We start from the raw sequence: 19533 nt of genomic DNA, 5'->3' as shown, positions 1-19533 counted from the left end.
AAACCCCTACCACGGAATGCACTCATAGTGACCAGAGGGGTGGCTCCGGATCGACGGTGACTACTTCTTTTCAATCCCTTGGTGCCGATTCCTTTTGTAATAATATTGCGAGGGCACAAAAGGGAACTGATGAAATTTTAGCGCAAACTCCCCCAATAGAACAGGGGAAGGAGGTGCACGGCCTAGATAAAGGGAAGCAGGGATGTGTGAAGATTCTATCATGGAACATTGCTGGAATAAGGAGCAAATTATTGGAGCCAGAGTGGCTTACGTTTATGATAGACCACGACATTTGCATTATGCAAGAAACTTGGGCCCTGGAAGGGAGTATATGCCATGGTTTTGCGACCTTTGACATCCTCGCAGTATCTTCAGGCAAGGGCCGCCCTTCTGGTGGCCTGTCCATTTGGGTAGGAACACATTTGGGGATTCAAGCTGTTGCACTTGGAACAAATTCCTTAGACATCCAATGTGTCCTACTGACTCTACCAGACAAGTCACAAGTGGCTCTTATAAATATTTATTCCAGACCCACTTCAAATGGAAACGAGTCAAATACTATCACCACTCTTGATTCCTTTATCCAGTCCCTTGACCCCACTATATCAATTATTTTGGCCGGTGATCTCAACTGCCAGTTCGAACCCTTGAGTATCCCTCATTGTGACGATTCCAATGAAGTGGACTCGTCGGGATCTATTCCATCCCCTGCGATAGCCCCTGTAAGGGCATGGACTAAGCTTGTTTTACAAATCAAATCCTTCACACTTGCATTGTCCTTATGGGCTTGCAATGGAAGGTTTGACAATCCTTGCTCCGGCCTACCAACATTTAACAGATCCAATAGCACTTCTATTCTAGATTATATTTTAATAGAAGCCAAACATTGGGACAAGCTCAAAGACTTTACCATTGTAAATAGGCAAGATAGCGACCATAATGCCTTGGTGTTATCACTTAAGCCCGGTGCTTTTGGTCTATCCAACACAGATCTAAGTACATCGCCAGCCCCCCCATCATATATCTTGTCTAATAATAGGAGAAGGGTTAAATGGCCAATATGCTTGAACTCACCAACACGACTCGCTAAAATTTATCAGACTGCCACCCCATTAATCAGTGAAATGGCGGACCTTCCCTCACCTACTCAGGCTGTAGTAATCCATAGGAAATTGACTACGACCCTCGGAGAAATATTTTTTCCAATGGCCAGGCCTCGGTGCCCAAGGGCTATATCTCATCCCTGGTATGACCATGCCTGTAAAATTGCAAAGAAAGACATGCTTGCTGCAATTAAGTCAAAGGTTATTTCTAATATTAGAACACTCAGGTTGGCCTACAAGAAGGAACTGAATAGGGCTAGGAAAGAGTGGGAGGAAACCAGATGGAAGGAAATGAGACAGGCACTCCTTCTTAAGGACTACAAGAATTTCTGGGACATTGTCTTCCTTTCATCGAAAGGTGACCAAGAGGAGGGGGTATCCAATATTGCCCCTATGGTATGGGAGACACATTTCAATGAACTCTATTCCACTCCTGATTTAAGGACCACTGACAATTTGGCCCAGAACTATACACCAGCCCCAGAGATGGTTGTTCCTCCAGACCCCTCCTTATCCCAGAGTAATTTAGGACCAGGGACATTAGGTGATTTAATAGATGGAAATGGGGTCGATTATTATTATTCTGATTGCATTTCCCTAAAAGAAGTTGAATCTGCAATCAAGGGTCTACCCTTAAACAAGGCGCCAGGTCTTGATAAGATTCCTGGGGACCTTTTTCGCTCCGAACCTAAAATCTGGGCACCATACCTGACCGTCTTTTTTAACGCGGTCTTACAAGGTTCAGCGTTGCCAGAGACATGGCTTGGAGCCGAGATTGTTCCAATATTTAAGAAGGGCTGTCCACTTACCCCATCCAATTATAGACCCATCAGTTTATTGGATACCACCCAAAAACTGATGGGTAGAATACTTCTTAATAGAGTACTTGATTGGATGGAAACGAATAAAATTTTGACACCTTTGCAGGCCGGCTTTCGAACAGGAGTTTCTACCCTTGACCAGATCTTTCGGCTCCAGGTCCTTTATTGGAAAACCACAAGAGTGGAGGGTGGCAGCCTCTATCTCATTTTTGTGGACCTGCGAGCCGCTTTTGATCTGGTCCCTAGGGAGAAACTATGGTCGGTCCTGAGGGAACTTGGCTTACCAATGCCTCTTCTTGACGTCCTGGTTCGCTTCCACACAGGGAACTTCGCACAGGTGAGGTGCGGGAAGAATGGGGAACTGTCAGCCCGCTTTCCTGTAACTCGCGGGGTCCGACAGGGATGTGTACTGGCTCCCACACTCTTCAGTTTATATGTAAATGGCCTGATTAAGGAATTAAACAACATCAAGGACAGTGACGCACCGTTTTTGGCCTCTGGCAGGGTGCCCGCTTTGATGTTCGCTGACGACACGTTGTTGTTGTCGCGGACATCAACGGGTATCCAGCGGGTTTTGGACGGTTTCATGATCTTCTGTGCCTCGAGGGGACTGGAGATTAATTTGGGGAAAACTAAGTTCATGATCTTCAGTCCCCCTAGGCGAACCCGTCCAAACCCTACACTAGCTGGGGTCCCCCTAGAAAGAGTCAAGACCTTTACCTATTTGGGAGTCACTCTAACTGAGCACTTTACATGGGATGCTCATGTAGCTAAATCTTCCTTGAGACTCTCGCAGATAGCGGGGGGAATTGGAAGGTCTCATAGAACTTCCATATTTAAGCCAATCACCCCCGCGCTGGAAATTTATAAAACTCAGGTGAGGTCAGCGGCTTTATATGCCGCAGAATTGTGGGGCCATACAAACACTTCTAACTTGAAGAAGATAGAACATGCTTTTATGCGCGGGCTGGTGTCCCTTCCCCAGAGCACTCCCCTATTACCATTACGTCTGGATATGGACCTAGAATCCGTAAGTGACCTGGCGGCTCTACGACCACTACTTTTTTGGAAAAGGTTGTGGTCTGTCCCTGAACTTACAACTTTTAGAAAGGAATTCATAGCGGTATGGAGACAGTTAAATTATAAGGAAATATCATGGCTTCTCCATATCAAGACTTCCCTGTACTTAGTCGGTCTATCCCACCTTTGGGATACTCCGGCTATAAGCTGTGTGAGGACTCAGAAGTCAGAGATACGGGCAGCTGTAAGATCCTATAACTCTAAAAAAGTATGCTGCTCTACCTCTCTGGGGAGGCTGACCTCTGAGTTCCTAATGGTGAAAACAGATTCTGCTTTTGAGATATTTTTGGATTTAATCCAGCCTCCTTTAGCTAGAAAACTATATACTCAGTTGAGGCATGGGTCATTGCCAATCGGGGCATTAACATCCAGATGGGATAAAACAAAGGAGGGTACTTGTCCAGCCTGTCAAACCTGTCATGAGGACATTATTCACATTATGTTCTTTTGCCCAGTTTATTGTACAATCCGAAAATGTTGGCTTGTCCCACTGTGCAAAAACTTGGGCCTTAGACAGTGTGCTCAAGCATGTAGAGTCCTGACGTATGACACCAACCCTCCCATTGTTTATGCTGTGTCCCGTTTTTTATATGGTATGTGGCGGAGAAGGATGAGTTTTAACTAATGGAATGATTTACTTAGTTCTCAATGATAACTTAATGTTTAATAATTGTCTTAAATCAACTTCTATTTATGGTCTTATTCTCGTACATGTATATATTTTATTGTACTTTTATGGTCTGATGACCGAAATAAAGTTATCTTGACATATTAAATGTCGTACTGAAAAGTTCCACTCTGTTGGTGGCCTGTGCTTTGGGGAGCCCAGCCAGGGCCGGACTGGGAACCACAACCGGCCCTGGCAAAGTGCTCGGCCGGCCCTCCTCCCCCTGGGGGGGTGCCAGCAAGCTCTTTGCCATGGCCGGTTGTCGGCCGGTTTTGTTACAGGGCCGATTTTGCAGCTATGCCTCAAAAACGGCCCTGCAGTAAAAACGGCCTCCAGCGGCCCAAAACCGGCCCCCACCTGTGCGGCGCACCGGGGGATTGCCCGGTGCCCACTACGGCCAGTCCGGTCCTGAGCCCAGCTCAAGCTTTTAAAGGGGGGCTGGCGACCCCAAGAACTATCGCGAAAGGTGTGTGCCTAGCGCACGGCAGCTGAAATCAGCGCTGGTGCCAGTGAGAGGTGAGGAGAGAGCCATATCTCTGTGAATACGGCGCCCTCTTGCTATCTCCCTGTCACGCAACGCAGCACAGCCTCTTTGGGGGCTGCAGTGCTTCCCGATGACAATTTCTGAACCTGGGCCAATGAGTTCTAATTTATAATAAAAGGGACACAGTTGAGCCTCTTTCCAGCCCTTCTCTAAAATGAGTTGGGGGAGAGGCTCCATACACCCTTGGCGTGTGAGCACATTAGTGAAGTTAGATCAAAAGTTGAACAGGCGTCGATGAATGATTGTTCTGAAATTATAATGAGGGCAGAGGATGAAGATTCACTGTCAGATCTCAATAACAGAAAGCTAAGAAAAGATGCATGACATCTCTGATGGAGTGCTAAACGGTGTGGGGGAGCTGACACAAAAATCCGATAATGCATTATAAAAAAAAATAGATGAATTAATAATAAAAGAATAAGAATTGTACTGCAAGACACAGAGGCTCTTATTACGCATAAACCATTTAAGAATTCAGTTAACAGGTACAACATACTTTTGAATTCGTTTTCTTTTGTTTAATGTTTAAAGTTCATATTTTGAAGGCAAAAATATCGGCTTTTATGATTTTTCCAGTTTGTTCGACATACAAAATTCCGGTCAGGTTTGCAAAATACTTATTTAGGCAAAACGTGATGGACGGCATTTCAGAGACTAAAGCTTGCCCGTGTTTGCCTTCAGCTGCTGTCAATGTTAAACTCCCTTTACTGTTCATACGAAAGTGCTTGTTATAATGTTACAGGTCCGTTTCCATGGTAACTAAAGCACCACGCTGCTTGTAATGCTAATAACCATTTACCACGCCCTGCACAGAAGCACATTTTCCCTTTCTTCTGACAAAGCTAAGTTCCAAACACTCAAGCGTGGGCGGCGCTCTGCTGATAGTGAAATCATCATCTTTCCGGCAGGTAGAGTGAGTCATTAAAGTTCTTCCCAAGTGAAAAACGCGTGCCTTTGAATACATTAAAAGACAGATCACTCAATAATCCGAGCATCTGACAGTGGGGGGAATATCGTTTTAAGCAGCACCTTCTCTTATTTTGAATAACGTGGTGCCTTACATGGGATATTTTGATACCCAATTGTTCAAACTTCTATTCTGACCGCGGATGTATTTCGAACTCAAGATTTGCCCTTTACAAAAAAAATAGTTTTTAAATATCACAGGAATTTGACAGCTGAAAAGAAACCAGTGCACCAGAGGAGCACGTGTCTAGAAGTGGCATCATTTTGGTATTTTAAAACGTTTCTGCTTATTAGCTACCCCAAGCCCTTCGTTCTCTGGTGGCCGCGGGTGCCCCTGGCGGTGGCGTGCAGGAATAGCACTCTTGGAATCCTGCCGGGGAAGGGTTGCTGCGGCAGGGTGTGTTCTCTTGACATGGGCTGACTCACCGGGCTGCGCCTCCAGTGTTACGCAGTCTCTTACAGTGAAACCATCGGCAGCACACACAATTACTGATTGTTATCACCGGGATAGCTGTGCAAGATCCCGGGAGCTGGCGTGCCTGTGTGCTTGATTGTCCAAGCATCCCTGCTACTGCGTGTTTTTCAACAGCTTCAATAGAGGGTCTATATACACTTTCTCTTTGCTGCTTTTTGTGTCTTTTCTTTCTAGCCTTGGTTTTTATGAGTTTTGGCTTTCATCCAACATCCAAGAGACAGATGAGGATGCGTGCCAGGTCTCAGCTAGAAGCAGGCAGTGACTAATGGTAATTAGCCTGTGGACTGAGAACATTTCATCACACCCTGGTGCAAAGACGGACTGTTTTCTTTGAGCTAACTCTTCCATGCCAGGAATTGTATATTACCCACACACTTTGTTCCTTAGCCCTTTTCATTGGAACTGTATATTTTTCCCTCAGAAGGGACGGCATATAATGGTGAGCAGGTGACCATGGACAATGCCAGCGTTCTTTCCGGGGGATGGTGGTCTGGGGGAATTGCACTATGTTATGTTATGTTATGTTAATTAGGCTTTTAAAGCGCTCTTTTACCCAAGGGTGTCCTGGCGCTGAGCACTGTCTAACTGGTATCCCTCTGCACCTAAACTCATTCTGTGAACAGCCACGTTTCAACCCCTTCCTAAAAGAAAGGAGATCCATCGAGTTCCTAAGATGCATTGGTAGGTTGTTCCAGGCATTGGTGGCACCTAAGATAAAACTCCTGCCACCTCAATTGGCCTTTTTAGCTCTTGGAACCATCACTCGCTTTGCTTCCATAGACCGCAGCACTCAGGAACATACCATTGAAGGCGCCTTCTTAGGTATTCCGGGCTACTACCTATCAGGGATTTAAAAAACGTACATAGTGCTTTAAATTGGGCACGTTGTTTTATAGGGAGCCAATGATGGTGTCGTAGACCATTTCTAACAGATAACGAACCTTGGTGTGCCCGTTAGCAGCCTTACTGCCGCATTTTGCACCATCTGGAATCTATTGAGATGTTTCTTTTGAATATTCAGGTACAGGCTGTTACATTAGTCCAGACGGGACTAAATGAGGGCTGAGACAGCTGTCCTGAAACTTTCCTCTGATAGGAAGAATTTTATTTTTCTCAGGGTTCTAAGGAGGAAAAAACTTGTTGAGACCACCCTGCTGACCTGGTCCCCAAACGTCAGTGCGTTGTCCATAATCACCCCCAAGTTCTTAGCTTTCAACGTAGGGGATGGAGGGTTGCCCATTTCTTTGGGCCACCAGTCTGGCGACCAGAGGTTAGAGTTATTCCCGAAAATAATCACCTCTGTTTTGCCTGCATTAAGCTTCAGGCAGTTGGCAGACATCCAGCCAGTTACCGCTTTCATATAGCTGTGACATTTTGAGGCCGTTTCGGTTTCTTTACCCCGCTGAATGGACAGCACAATTTGGGTGTTGTCCGCATAAGATGTTAATTGCAGCCCAAAAGGATCTTATAAGGGCAGCCAGTGGGCTCACATATATATTAAAAAGCGTGGGACTGAGGGAGGACCCTTGTGGCACTCCACAGGGAAGGGAGAAAGGCTTTGACCTGTCCCTCCCCAGATCCACCGTTTGTAATCTGTCAGCCAAAAACTATTTCAATAGGTTCCAGGCCTTGCCCTGGACCCCCGCCCTCAACAGTCGCAGCGCCTCCTAGGTCCACCACCTCTTGAACCTCCTCCGTGGTTTTAATCAGTGCTAGCTCTGTGCTATGTCCCGCGCGGAACCCATACTGTGAGGGATCCAGCGCGTTGCTGTTCTTAAAAAACAAACTAGGGGGCGTGGTCTCGCCAGGAATGGAGTGAGACGTGCATCGCTTCGTCTCCGGGCCGCCGCCGCGATAATCTGCCTTCTCAAAGCGGCTCAGCGGCAGCGCCGGAGTTCTGATCGACACCCGGGGGGGCCGACGGCGAGGGGCACCCGGTGAGGGGCGCAGAGGTGCTGGCGGCACCGGAGGACGCGGGACTCAGAGGTGGAGAAGGCCCGGAGATCGCTGTCCTGCCCGCCATTTTGCCCGCCGAAAGTCAACGGCCTATGGCGCCCGGCACCTGAGGAGGGGGAGAGGTCGGAGACCCGGCGATCCGGGCGAACTGCTGTGGGCTGCCCTATCCTAGCCTCGGAATTACCTGGTGGTGCAGCGGGCTCCAGACCGCCTGGAATACAGGTCTCGGGGCCTCCGGGGGCGGAACCGCGGAGTAGCGGTCGCCATCTTTCTCCGGACTGGCCTTCCTTCCCGACTGGATTGCTGGCTTGAGGCATGCGCCGGAGCTGGGCCCTGGGAGAGTCCTCGGGGGCGTGAGCTGAGGCCTTGAATCTCGCTGGAAGCCTGCATCTGCCCCGAGCTGGCTGGGAGCAGTGTCCTGGAGCTCCTGCCTGTGCCCCTGTGATCGCTGGGGGCCTGCTGCGCTACCGCCGGAGCCCTGGGTCGGCGCTGGAGGCCTGAGGAGTGACCGGCAGCTGCGGCACTTCCCGCGCTGGGCCTCGTGGCTGGCTCGAAGGGGGCAGGAGCCTGTGGACGCCCGACGACGGAGCCCTGCGGCGACGGCTACGCACAGTGAGTTGTTCCAGGGGGGTGACCTGCTGGCCCCGGGACTGTTGCCCGCCTTGCCGGTACCGGGGTGTCCGGCGGGGGGACTTCGCACTCGCTGGGGAGGGGCCTGGACGGCCGGAAGCTTCTGTGGGTCCCCTGCTTGGATTTAAACGGGAGCAGAGACACTGGTGTTGACCTCGGGGTTTGGGGACTGCCTGCACGCGGCTCACTGCGGGGACCCCACCGCCTGGGAAGTGTGTAGACGGGGCCTGTGGAGGGGCCCCTGGAAGCGAGAGGTTGCCGATCCGGGGTTTGTGACCTACTGCCCGCTGCGGCGCGCTTGGCGGTGCTTGCCTGGGGGTGGCCTGCCGGCCGGGGGAACTGACCTGCCTGGCGCGGTCTGACGCAGGCCGGTGTCCAGCATGACTCGCACGAAGCCTGGGAAAGAACCCCCGGCGACCAAGGACGCCTCAGTCGCCGACCTATGGGGGAAGTCGGGCGCTAACTCGTCAGGAGGGGGAACCCCGGCGGAACCGGTCACGCAGTCCTTCATGGCAACATTCATGCAGGAACTCAAGACTGAAATTGGGTCCCTTCGCACGGAAGTCCAGGCCTGCGTCAAGGACCTTCGGAAGGAGGTAGGAGATCTGGGAGACCGCGTAGATGATATGGAAAAAACTCTGGACGCCCGCACAGAGGATCAGGAACACCTTTGGCAACGCTTGGCGACCCTGGAGGAGCAACATGTTGAGCTCCAGATCAGCTGGAAGATTTGGAAAATAGGGGGCGCCGAAACAACATTCGCATCAGGGGTGTTCCGATTGGGGCCGAAGGGGAGGATATAATGACATTTGTGGCGGACTTGCTTCAGGAGATCCGCGGGGACGACGATGCATCGCCGCCAGCTCTAGACCGAGCGCATAGGGTAGCAGGACCACCTGGGAGACCTGGACTCATCCCTGACATTCTGACGAGGGTCCACTTCTTTGTGGAGAAAGAAGCGATTCTCAAAGCAGCCAGGGACAAGCCTGAAATTCACTATAAAGGCGCGCCGGTTCAATTGTTCCAGGACCTGGCCTCTACGACCCTCAGACGTCGCAGGGACTTTCGGCCCATTACGGATAAGCTGCGAGAATTAAATATACGCTACCAGTGGGGCCACCCCTTCGCCCTCATCTTCCAGTGGGAGTCCAGGCGCCGAGTGCTCCGCTCCTACCGGGAGGCGGCCCAGCTGCTCCAGATCCCAGACTCCCCTTCGGCCAGTCCGGCGCGGCGCAGTGCTGCAGATCGTGGGGCTCCCCGGGGACCGCAGTGGTCCACGGTGCGTCGATCCCGGCGCCCCTCATCTCCGGCTGGCAGCAGATCATCAAGGGACAAGCAGGACATTATCAAGCATATCAAATCCTTGGAAGGCGGCTCGCCGCTTATGGGCTCACAGGTATCGCCCCTCAAATGAGTCTCCCTGGGGTGCTCAACTCCTGATTTTGCCTGCTCTTCGGCACGACACGACGACTCTACAAGAGAGGCGGTGGCCCGGAGCGGGCTTTTGGTTCTGTGATCTGTTGGCCGGGCGATGACAAACCCCCACGCCTATCCATGGGAGAGTGACATCTCTGGGACAGCTTGTGCCGCGAGGCCTGGCTACTCCTTAGACTGGATTAGGACATGTTGGCCCGGTTGGCCGGTTAAGACTGGATGTGGTTTTCTTTGGTTTTCCCCTTCCCTTCTTTCTCTCCTTCCTTGGTACCCCTGTGGCGGGGGGGTTGGACGGGCGGACGGGGGTATGAGGGGGATGAGGCACGCCGAGGGGTTCTGGGACTATGACTACTGAGCCGTGCTGGAAGGTCCTCTCCCTTAATGTGAAGGGGCTTAACTCGCCCAATAAGCGTCGCCAAGTGTGGCGTTACCTCTTACTCCAGAACCCTGACCTCATTTTCTTACAGGAGACCCACCTTCTTAAGGCTGATGTGGCCCGTATGGCTCACCCTCGATACCCCCAACAGTTCTGGGCCTCGGCGACTACCAAGACGGCGGGGGTGGCCATCCTCTGCAGGGCGGGAATTACCCCGGGGGGTTCTAAGGTACTACGGGACAGCGAAGGTAGATTCTTGAGGGTCCAGGTCACGAGGGGACATCGCACTCTCACCCTATGTAACCTCTATGCTCCCAATCAGGGCCAAGATTCTTTTCTACGCAGGCTGATCAAGGATCATTTAGAGCAGATTGACACGGATCTCATAGTTGGGGGGGACTTCAACTTGGTGTGGGATGCGGGGCTGGATCGCTGCGGGGGCGCCTTTCATGGGGTGGGGGCCATGTCCGCGGCAGTGAAGAATTCCCTCAGCGCCCTCAATTTAGTGGATGTTTGGCGCTACCATTCCCCAGGCTTGCGAGACTACACGTATTATTCGCATGCGCACCGCTCCTACTCTCGTATAGACCTGCTGTTGGTCTCGCACTCCCTGCTTAAAGACACCATTACGGCAACACACTCTAGCATCTCTATCTCTGACCACGCCCACGTGGAACTGAGTCTCCGCGAGCGCTGCACTGGTCCCCCGCGACCAAGTCGGTGGAGGTTTCCAGACCACGTACTCCGGGACCCGGTAGACAGGGAGGAAGTGCAGGCCGCTATCCTCGCGTACTTTGCAGACAACGACCTACCAGGGACTCCCCTTCCCCTCTTGTGGGATGCTTTTAAAGCCACCATTAGGGGCACCCTCACCGCCATTGCGGCCGCGAGAACACGGGAGGCTCGCTTGTACGAGCACAAGCTCGAGAGGGAGGTCAAACTGTTGGAGAAGATGGATCAAGAAAGTCCGACGATGGCACGCAAACGCCGCCTGGCTATCCTGCGCGGCCAGCTTCGCGCACACAGGACGAACAAGGCGGAGCGCGCCTTACTGGCGCTCAAGCAGCGTTACTATGCGGGCGGGGACAAGGTGGGAGCCGTGCTGGCACGACGCCTGCGTACGCGGGCGGCCAAGGCTCACATCGCTAAGTTGCAACGGGTGGACGGCTCCTGGGCCACCACGGAGTCGGCCAAGCTCCAAATGTTCCACGACTTCTACGCGGCGCTCTACACCGCTGACACCCCAGCGCCGGATTTGATAGCCTCTGCCATGGGGGACTGTGTCTGGGACTCGTTAAGTGAGCATCAGTCGGGCCTCCTCGAGGCTCCCATCACGTCGGAGGAAATGGCTGGGGCCTTGCGAGATCTTCCACTGGGTAAAGCGCCAGGCCCGGATGGGTTGCCGGTGTCCTTCTACCGTGCCTACTGGCCGCAACTCCAACCGTATCTTCTTCGCCTTTTCAACTCGTTTGATGAGGCAACGGGCCCGTCGACAGATATGGCTATGGCCGAAATCGCTCTTATCCCGAAACCCGGGAAGGATCATGCTCTCTGCTCTTCCTACCGGCCTATTGCGTTATTAAACACCGACCTCAAGTTGTACACTAAACTATTGGCAAAACGGCTCAGTGTCCACATGCCCAATCTCATCGAGCCGGACCAGGTGGGGTTCATCCAACACCGCCAGGGGGCCGACAATGTGCGCCGCGTGGCGCACATCGTAGGGAAAGCCAAACACTGGGGGATACCGGCGTGCCTTCTTTCGCTTGACGCGGAGAAGGCGTTCGATCGGGTTGACTGGCTGTTCCTCCGGGAGGTTCTGCGGCGAGTGGGTCTGGGCCCGAAGATGGTGGCGCGCATTATGCCCCCTACATCTCGCCAGTGGCTAGGGTACGAGTGAACGGTCAGCTTACGCAGGCCTTCCCCATCTGTAGGGGTACCCGGCAGGGATGCCCCCTGTCCCCCCTGCTGTTCGCCCTGGTGGTGGAACCCCTGGCCATCATGATACGCCGGTCCCCCGACATCCATGGTATCTCCCTTCGGGGGATGGAGCATAAGATTGCCCTCTTCGCAGACGACCTCCTTCTCACCCTATCGGACCCGCTGCACTCCCTGCCGGCGGTCCACTTGCTGCTTCAAGAGTTTGAACGGGCGTCCGGGCTCAAAATCAACCATGCGAAATCTTGGGCCCTCAATTTAACGATCCCAGATGGGGACCTCGTGGCACTCCGGTCCTGTGTTCCCTATCAATGGGTGACCGAGTCGGTGCGCTACCTTGGCCTGAATCTGACCCCGGACCTGGCCACTTGGACGCAGGCCAATTGGCAGGAGTATAAATGTTCGGTACAGACGGACCTGCGTGCGTGGAAAGCCCTGCCGCTATCTTGGCTGGGTAGACTCAATACGGTGAAGATGTCCATCCTCCCAAAGATTTTGTACCTCTTCCAAACACTACCGACGCCGATCCCAGAACACCAGATTCAAGGGCTCCAACGCGAGCTGGTAGCGTTTATATGGGGTGGGAAGAAACCGCGTTTCTCTAACACGCTCCTGATGCTCCCCCGTGACAGGGGTGGCCTCGCGTGTCCGAATCTTCTTGAATACTATTGGGCATCGCATCTTCGTTACGTCTTAGAATGGGGGGCGTGGGAGAGCGAAAAGGTGTGGTTCCACATGGATCGGGCAGTCACATGCCGCCCTTTGTGGGATCATGCCTGGCTGCCTCGGGAGGTGCGCCATCGCAGCGCTTATTTGGCTGTCCCCACTCGAACGGTCCTGGAGATATGGGACAAGGTGGCGGTCCGCAGGGGTCTCACCTCCTTCCCATCTCCGCACACCCCAATTGCGCACAACCCGCAGTTCCCCCCTGCGTGTCGTCCGCCCTTCTTTGCCAATTGGACGGAGACTGGCTGTAGGACGATTGGGGACCTCTTCACAGGGGGGGGCTTTAAGTCTTTCGCGCAATGCCAGCACGAATTTGGGCTGTCGGAGAACGACAAGTTCCAGTACATCCAGCTCCAACACTGGGTCCAGGGCTCATCCCTGACGCAGGCGGCTACACGATCCTACACACCGTTCGAACAACTAGCACGGACTTTCGGCACGTATAAGGGGCTGATCTCGCGTATCTACCAGGTGTTGCAACACGCGCAGCGGCCGGCTCCCCATCTATATCAGTTGAAGTGGCAGACCGCCTCTGGCTCGGGTGTCACCCCCTCTCAATGGGTCAGGCTGTGGAGGGACATCCCTAAAATTCTACGCAGCATCCCTCAGCAGGAGTCAGCCTATAAGGTGATGACTCAATGGTATTATACCCCGGTTCGGCTCCAGAAGATGTTCCCTAAGACGTCTCCTCTCTGCTGGCGATGTACGCAAGCGCCGGGAGATTTCATACACATTTGGTGGACCTGTCCCCTCCTAGCGATCTTTTGGAAGGAGGTACTCAGTCATATCAAACGGGTGTTGGGGTACCCTCTGCCTGCGGATCCGCTGGTGGTTGTTCTGGGCCTCAGGCCAGTGGCTGTGAGAGCTATGATGGGGCGGGATCGGCACCTTAGCCTCCACATGTTGGGTGCCGCCAGACAGACGGTGGCGCTCTACTGGAAAAAGGCTGAGACGCCCTCTGTAAACGTTTGGTTTACCCGCTTGTGGCAGGTGGTGGCAATGGAGCTGCTCACAGCCCGTCTTCAATCCCGTGAGACTCAATATGGGAAACTCTGGAAGCCCCTGGTAGATCATCTAGGGCGGTTGGAGCATGCTCGGATGCAACCGCCGCGGCTGCGAGCCTTGAGGCTTTTTGAGGACGCTGTCTGCCCGGTGGATCCAGGACGCCTTTGGGGGTTGTCTGAGGACGGAATGGGGGGGCCTGATGCCGCCCCCCGCCCCCATGGAGAGGGAGCCCCGAACCTGCAATCTCGGGATCTGGCGGCCTCGGCAGATTAGCCTAGTGGTAGCGTTACTGACTTTTTCGCCTTCCGTTCCCCCTCGCCCTCCCCCCTCCGCCTGGTCGGTGTCCTCCCTACCCTCCCACTGTTGTCTCACTTTCCCCTCAGTTAGTTGACCACCTTATGGACACTCCTGGCATCAGGGACTGCCCCCGGGGCCCCGTGCATGATCACCTCATTACTGCCGCACCTGAAATGCCTGGGGGATGGCTTTACGTGGACGTGGCTGGCCTGATAGCGGCTCTGCTTCCCCGTACCTTTTCGGTCCCTAGGGTTCGATGTTGGGTATTCAGGGATCATCACCCCGGTCTTAGCATACCGGCTGTGTGAGCATGGGTTGCTCGATGCGAGGCGGGAATGGTGGGGCACTTACCCGGGGTTGGACAGTTTAGACACAACTTGGCTTCCAAGGCCGGGGCCCCGGCGCATTCAATGCCATTACATATGAAACTTAGCAGCCTAGAGGGATTTCCAGATTCCAACGCTCTGCAGGAACCTATCCCCGCTGTAAGGGTTGCCACTGCTGGGGGGTATTGAATGGCGGGAGCGGGGGTCCCTTTAGATGATGGAACTGCATGTGTGCTTGTGCTCAAGTCATGGCATGTAATCTTGATCTCCCGGGCCTTCGCCCTTGGTTGCTTGAAGAAAGTTGCTGCCGGCCCCTGTGGTTGTAGGCGAATAAGCTGTGTATTGAAGCCGGAGTGTTCCATTCCATTTAATAAAACAAAAAGTTGTTTTAAAAAAAAAACAAACTAAGTTGCACATTCATAGCCTTCTCCATTATTTTTGCTGGTAATGGAAGTTGGGAGATGGGTCTGTAGCTATTCGGATCGTTAGAATCCAGATTTGTTTTTTCGATGAATAGCAGAATTGAGGCTGTTTTCCATGCTGTTGGATACTGACCCGATTCCAATATGAGATTCAACAAAGGCGTCAGGGTGGCAGCAATGACCTCTGGGGAGTTTTTAATTACGGCTGCAAGACAGGGGTCCAGGGGGGATCCGGAACGACATCCCATCAGCAGGTTGGTGACCTCTTTGATCTCCAATGGTGTAAAACTCTCTAAGAGGGGTGCATTGTTGAATGCCTCAGGTTTTAACCCAACTGCCAATTCCTCGACCTCGAGCTGATTACTAAAAGAAGAAAAGATGACTTCCACCTTGCTCAGAAAAAAAGAGGCTAGTGCATCACAGAGTGCTGGGTTACAGTGAGTAATGGGTTTGGGGGGGGTTCATAAGATTAGTCACGGTTCTGAAAAGCTCCCTAGAAGAGGATTTGGCTTCAGTGATCTGTTCTGCAAAATATGCTTTTGCTTCTTGAAGTAGTTTTTTATGGATAGTGAGGCTTGTTTTATATGATTCCTTATTAACAGTGCTATACCCTTTCCTCCAACCTCTTCCAGTCTGTTTTATGCTCCTGCAAGTTGTTGGAGAACCAGGGAGCTGAGGGGAGTCTTCACCTAGGGGTATACAATTTGACCGGGGACAATTTGCTACAGGCGGCCTCAATCCAATTCACATAGGCTACCGTGGCCTCCTCTACATTACTGGGGAGACTCGGGCCGTATCTTTCAGGACCTTCTCTTGGTTGGAGCTGTCAATATTTTTCCAGGCCCGAATAGCTATCTTCTCCCTGGGTTTAGGCTTAGATAGATTATGAGGGGTCTGAGAAATGGAAAAGATGATGGCGGCATGATCTGTCCAGGGGAGAGGCAGGACCACCAACAGGGATAGATTGGTAGAATTCGTAAAAATTCCATCCAGGGTGTGCCCGGCCGCACATGTTGGGCCTTCTACCCACTGCTCGAGATCCCCTCCCAACATAATTTGCGTCAGTCTTGAGGTATCTAAATCAGAGGAATCTTCAAGATGAAAATTAAAATCCCCCATAATTGTAAATGATTTGGCACACAACCCCTCCTCCATAAGAGTCCCAATGGAATCAAGAAATCCACCTCTAGGGCCAGGGGGACGATAAATAAGCATAGCTTTGAAGGTGTCTTGAGAGGAGAACTGCACACTGACTGACAGTGCTTCACAGGCTAGGTTAGGGGCTGTTACGAATGAGGGCTCTAGGCTTTTATGATAGATGACTGCTAGCCTCCCCCCCTCCTTAGAGGTCTGTCCAACGTATGGCAAAGAAAGTCTGGGGGAGAGGTTTTAAGAATATCTGGTCCTGAAGCGTTATCTGTCCAGGACTCTGTTATAAACGCCATCATAATGTTTTGTTCCTCTATAAACAACGAGCATTCAAGACTATGTCTAATCAGTGATCTGGCATTCAGGAGTAAGCATTTAAAATCGGGAACACTTCCCAGCTTACCTGAACCCTCTTTTTGATTGGAGGGAAGGTTACTATGGAGCGCCAAAATATGTGGAAGTGACCGATGGCAATTTACACAAAAATCGCGTCAGTGTTCATTTTTATGCTGCACGGCAACAACTAGTCCGCCAACCTCCCCAATGGCCGCCGCTTTACCAGCCCCCTGTCCCAGCAACAATGGGGGACAATGTAAGTCAGCGTCTGCGGTCGACCAACGTGGGCAGGACAAGACGATCAGGCTGGCCAGTATGTGCAAGTAAACAATTTAAAGTAAATGGAGTGTTTAAAATTCGGCACAAGTTAAAATAGTGTGACTATCCTGGTGGGTATTGAACACAACCCAAACCCAGGAAGACAGCGCTGTGCAGTCGCGTCAGCGTTCGTTTTTATGCTGCAACAACTCACCAGCCAACCTCCCCAATGGCCACAGCTCGATCTGCAGACTCGAGCTGGTGCCACTTCCCTGGCACAATCTAAACTTGGAAGATGTCTGGCTTGACGCTGCGCCCCTCCACCACGTCACCTATGTAATTTGTAGCTACACATAGTCAGATCCACTGGAATTATGCAGCAGGGGAGGGCCGTATTATAAGGCAAGTTTGACTAAATTATGCAGCAAGGAAAGGTAAATTACGTGATACAGTGCAGCCCATTTTGTGATAGTATCACTCCATTAATTTTACACATGTTGACACTGTTTGTGCAAAGATTTAGCGCCATATTATGATGTTGTCGGTCGGACCACCATGGAACCACTGCTACCATCAGGGATCCGCGATCCCTGGCGGTCTTACAGCATCTGAAGCCACAATATGCTGTGCACCTCCCAGCATATTATGAGTTTCCTCACTGCCCTTTTTTTCATGGCAGTGTGCCCGCCATCAAATGGGTGGCGGTGAGGAAACTAATGGGGCCCCATAGGGCCCCCTGGTGCCTCGGTGCACGGGAGTGTAAGCAGGGGGGCACATGGTGTGCTCCCATGTCTTTCTGCACCCTCAGTCCATGCCGGGCTGGAATGCGCTTGGGCAGTCCCACGGCGCTGCCTTTCTAAGGATATCCTATGAGCCTTTGAAAGGCAGAGCTGTGTGCCAGTCGCCGCAGGACCACCCGCTGAGATTACAATTTGTAATCCGGCGGTTGGTCGGTGGTGGAGTTTGGTGGTGTGCGAGCTGTGTGGTGGCATGCCGTCCCGCTCCCACACTGCCAAAATCATAATCAGGCCTTTAATCTCATTAGTAGCAGTTTAACTCACAAACATAGTATTAAGCAACAGGATGGTGACCAGTCAACTTCTGTGAAGGACCTTCTACTGGCAACCCACATTGACAAGTTTTAGTAACTTACAATCCGTTTGTGCTAGAGACAAATTTTTCTTTTGTTAAAATCTACAGATTATGCAGCAGATGAAGCATTTTTTGACAAATGCAGAAAAATGCAGAAAACTCAGCAGCTTTAAAATCGCATAATTGCAGTCAGGCTGCATATAGTCAAGGACTATAGATGTGGAGTTAAGAACAACAGAGCTTCACTTTACTATAAATACTTACGTTCACAATAATATGGTGGTAGCGGATGTTCTGGATAAAATATTTTGGCAGGGCGATATTTAAAACTCAATATTGTGGTTGAGCACCTGATACAATATTGATACCAGGAATGTGAAGGGGAAACCCAGCATTATTATAACAACCTCTTTCACATCAGACAAACCAAAGGGCCTAGACAATCTATAGTTTTTCATTTCTTATCCATAAACAAGTTGCTGAGGTTGTGAAGGCACTTGATCCTACGGTGTTCCGGTGGCGCTAGAGAGCAGCAAGCAAGCGATCGAGCGAAGCTGTGAGCTGTGAGGAGCTGAGAGAAAGCCGAGAGCTGTGAGGGCCGGGAGACGCCCGAGGAGCCCGGTGGGAACAGCAGCGGCAGCGGGCGGCCCCCAGGCATTCAGATTTTTGCATCCCACACCCGGCGCGGCGGAGATGAATCAGCGGTAAGAGGCAGAGGCGGAGGCAGGTGGGAAGGGGAGAGAGAGCATAGCTCCACGTTCATCGGCACACAGCCCCGCCTCGCCTCACTTCGTATTGCTTTGGGACTTAGAGGACTCTAGCGGGGGCCCAGGGGCGGGTTAACTTAACAGGCCACTTCTGCCCCCTGTTTAAGTGTCTCTGCATCAACCACCCAGCACCCTCCGCTTAATACTCCGGTGGCTTTTCATCATCACACGCAGCACAAAGTGCAAGTGCAAAGTGCAAGAGAGCACACCTCGCTGTTCTTTTTATTTATTTTTTTAACTCACATATTTGAAATATTTGCATGTGCAATAATGAAGAAAATAATGAAGAAAATATGTTGGTGAAATAAAATATTTGGACCAGTTTTTAAAGAGACTGAAACAAGGTGCCAGAGTAGCAACTGCCCGAGTTTAAAGTTTAAAAGAAGCCTAAAGAAGTTAAAAGTCTAAAGGAGAGGAGGAAAGCAGCAAGGCAGACCTTTAGCAAAATAGCAAAGTGAGAAGGAGGGAGTGACCTAGTGGCCTCAAGGAGAAGGACTGGAGGAGGAGGTCTGGCTAGACCAGGTTCAGCTTTCGACTTCTTCTTGTGGAGCTGACAGGAGTTTGGCTGGGGCTGGAGCTGGGCACAACCTACACCTACTTTCATTTGAGTAATTGCTAGTAAAGGCCATTTCGGATCAGGTTGGAAAAAAATAACAAAGTGCTGCCTGAATTTGGAGTCAATCTTAGGTTGACTAAAAGCTGTCTGGGTGCGCAGAGCTTGGAGAAGGAGGGGTGAGTAGTTATTTCGAAAAACCCGTTTTTGCACTGCACACACCAAAGAGCAAGTTGTATCAAATGAATGGCATATGAGTGGCATAAGGAAGTAGAAAAGTAAAAGAAAAAAGAAAAAGAAAAAGAAAGACAACTTAGTAAAAGCGCCTGACACAATGGATTAATTCAAATTCAGAGGGCATGAGGTCAGGAAAAATCCGGCAAGTACCAACTCGTAAAAGAAGGAGGAAAGTGCTCAAAAAGGATCTAACCCTGTCTGCAAATAAAAGTAATACAAAAGAGGAGCCCATACTACAAAAAAAGAGACTGATTCCACTTTTAACTCCAGAACCATTAAAGTTTAGGGGGAAGAACGAGAAGCAGAAATTCCACTTTCTAAAGGATCCAATGGCTGCAATTTATGCGCCCACAGAAGAGGCGTTCGGCTTACAAT

This window comes from Triturus cristatus, chromosome 6 (genome assembly GCF_964204655.1).
Source record: "Triturus cristatus chromosome 6, aTriCri1.1, whole genome shotgun sequence".
NCBI lineage: Eukaryota > Metazoa > Chordata > Amphibia > Caudata > Salamandridae > Triturus > Triturus cristatus.
This window is presented reverse-complemented; position numbering follows the sequence as displayed.